The sequence below is a fragment of the Corylus avellana genome, chromosome ca2 (assembly GCF_901000735.1).
Source record: "Corylus avellana chromosome ca2, CavTom2PMs-1.0".
In the NCBI taxonomy this organism is placed as follows: domain Eukaryota; kingdom Viridiplantae; phylum Streptophyta; class Magnoliopsida; order Fagales; family Betulaceae; genus Corylus; species Corylus avellana.
In genome coordinates, this window is record NC_081542.1 from 38,506,837 (window position 1) to 38,509,896 (window position 3,060).

A 3,060-nucleotide genomic window follows, 5' to 3' on the forward strand; every position below is an offset into this window, starting at 1 on the left:
GAAATGGAAGAACAAAATCTCATATAATAAAGATTAAAAATGGAAAAATAGAAATACTAATATAATAGAAAGGAAAATGCTAGGTGTTCTTTTAGTGTTATTCTGGTGTCCTCCCAACTGTGATGTGGCTTTTAAAATCAACACTAGATTAAAAGTCAATAATGATAATCTCAAATTCAACGATAATTTTAAAAGTCACATCACAGTTAAGAGGACATCAGGAGAACACTAGAAGAACACCTAGGATTTTCCTAGTAGAAAATAACTTCTTCTTTTTTGTGGTATACTTATCCCACTTCCATTGAAATCTTGATACCCAATGTTGTACGTAAACAATGTGAATTTTATATATATATATATATATATATATATATATATATATATATAAACTAATTAAACAACAACATAAACTAAAAAAATAATCATATCTCGTACCAAAAACAACATTAAGAGTAAAAGAGATACAAGTATCTTATTAGAAAAAGATAGGAAAAATTTCATAAAGGCCCCATGAACTTCTATGCATTTTGACATAACACCCAAAATTCAAAAATTCTCAATTTTACTCCTTAAACTTCTAATTTGATGCAATCTATCCCCTCCATTAGGATTTGACTTTAAATCCTAACGAAGACTATGAAAAATATTAAAACACCCTCAAATTTTCATTTCCTAAAAAAAATATAATAAAATTGGGTCACATGTCAACAGACCCACAAAGAGGTCAAAACCAGACCCCATCGTGGGTCTGGTCGTGACCCATGTTGGGTCACAAGTCATGGGTTATGGGTGACCCATGGCAAGGTCACTTTTTTTTATTTTTTGAAATTAATTAATTTAATTACAAGTAAAAGCTCTTGAATTCCCCTTCTACTTACAAGTTTAAAACTTCAATTGCTGCATTCGTCCCATTTGATAGTATTCCTTTATATACTGAAGAAATTAGTAGGTCTAACTCATCTCATAAAACAAGTTCTATAGGGAGAGGGTTACTCATTCCTTATAAGCATGCCCAAGGTCTTATCCATAGGCAAGGTGAGATTATTAATCAACACCATCCCTCACGTGCAAGCCAGTATTTTTTTTTTCAGTCCTTATCACAGGGTAAGTAGTGTAGACCTCATTTGTCTTATGGTAGGCTTTGGTACCATGAAGAAATTCGTGGGCCTAACTCATCCCATAAAACCAATTCAATAAGAAAGGGTTGTCCATTCCTTATAAACATGTCCAAGATCTTGTCCACATGCAATGTGGGATTATTCCTCGACATATACTGACCCAAAACTCCACCAACTAAGTTGTTAACATTGAATCCTTTTGTTGCTTGTAGAAGTTCTTGGTGAGAAATTCTTCTCCATGTTGTTGCAAGTAACGACTCTTCCTCAACTGGAAATCCGACATTCCTTTTTTGAGATCTTATCCAATTAGCTAATACAAAGGCCACTACAAGTATTATTAACCCAATTGCCAATACTACATACTTTAGTACACGCATTGTTGTAGCATTTTTTGGTTGAGAAGCACCATTTTTACATGGGGGAACTTGCAGTCTGGGAACACCGCAAATTGCCTTGTTTGACATAAATGATGCAGCCAAGAAGTTTACAAATGGTCCTCCTGAAGGAATTTTCACCTTGTAGTATGTTAAAAGACACGTTCAAATATTTAAGATACTGAAGTACTTCTAATAACTTTGGAATCTCTCTAGCTAAATTCTTACTTGAAAGATCAAAGAACTCCAAGAGGTATGTTAGACTCCACAAGCTCATGGGAATAGTAGAAGTCAATTGGTTGAAGCCTAAGTCAAGATGTCTAAAAGAAGTTTGACATATTCCTACTTCTAAGAACTTTCAGAAATCCAATTTTTTCAAGACCTTCATATTTTCCATATTCTTTGATGTGAGGAAGCCACTTAGAGAATTTGATGACAGGTTGACCTCCAAGAGGTATGTTAGACTCCACAAGCTCATGGGAACGGTAGAAGTTAATTGGTTGAAGCCTAAGTCAAGATGTCTTAGAGAAGTTTAACATATTCCTACTTCTAAGAACTTTCTGAAATCCAATTTTTTCAAGACCTTCATATTTTCCATATTCTTTGATGTGAGGAAGCCACTTAGAGAATTTGATGACAAGTTGACCTCCAAGAGGTATGTTAGACTCCACAAGCTCATGGGAACAGTAGAAGTTAATTGGTTGAAGCCTAAAGGTCTGTTTGGGATTGCGTTTCAGGGGCCTAAAAATGCTTTTAACACTCAAAAAGTCTATTTGAAAAAAAAAATATTTGTTTGGTAAAAAAATTATAAGCGCTTTTAAGGGTCCAAAATAGCCTAAAATTTGCCAAAAAGCATTTTTGACAAAAGCTTAAAAATGAAGCTTTTGCTCAAAAGTTCTTTTTGACTTAAAAGCTCTATTTATCAAACGCAATCCCAAACAGGCTCTAAGTCAAGATGTTTAAGAGAAGTTATCTATGCATGTAAGAATATGTCCAGAAAGCTCATTATCAGTTAAGTTTAATCCAACCAAGCTCTCTAAACGACAAAGATCAGATGGGATGGGACCTTCTAGTCTATTACTTTGAAGGAACATACGCACCTTCAAGCATGTGCAACCTTCCCACTATAGCTGGAGTTGGTCCATCCAATGCATTTGTTCGTAGGTTCAAAGTTGTCAAACTACTTAAATTGCCAATATCACTAGGAATGTTGCCCTTAATACTGCAATTAAACATTGAAAATCTTCAAAGAGAATTAAGCCTGAGAATGAGTTTTTAACCAATTCTAAGTCGGTGAGTTGTGAAAAATTGGAAATAAAGCTGGGAACTGTTCCACTTAATCTATGTGCCCCAAGAAATAGCTCTCAAAGATTTGGAAGGAAGAAGCCTATATTTGATGGAAGATGGCCTGAAAGGTTATTCAAAGTTATTGCAATAACTTGTAGTGTGCATATATTGAAGATTTCAAATGAAATTGGGCCAGCAAAGTTGTTGTTCTCAATATTGAATAGCTCTCTAGGTTTTGTAAATTATCAATTTCACCTAAGAGCATTTACAATTGACTCTTC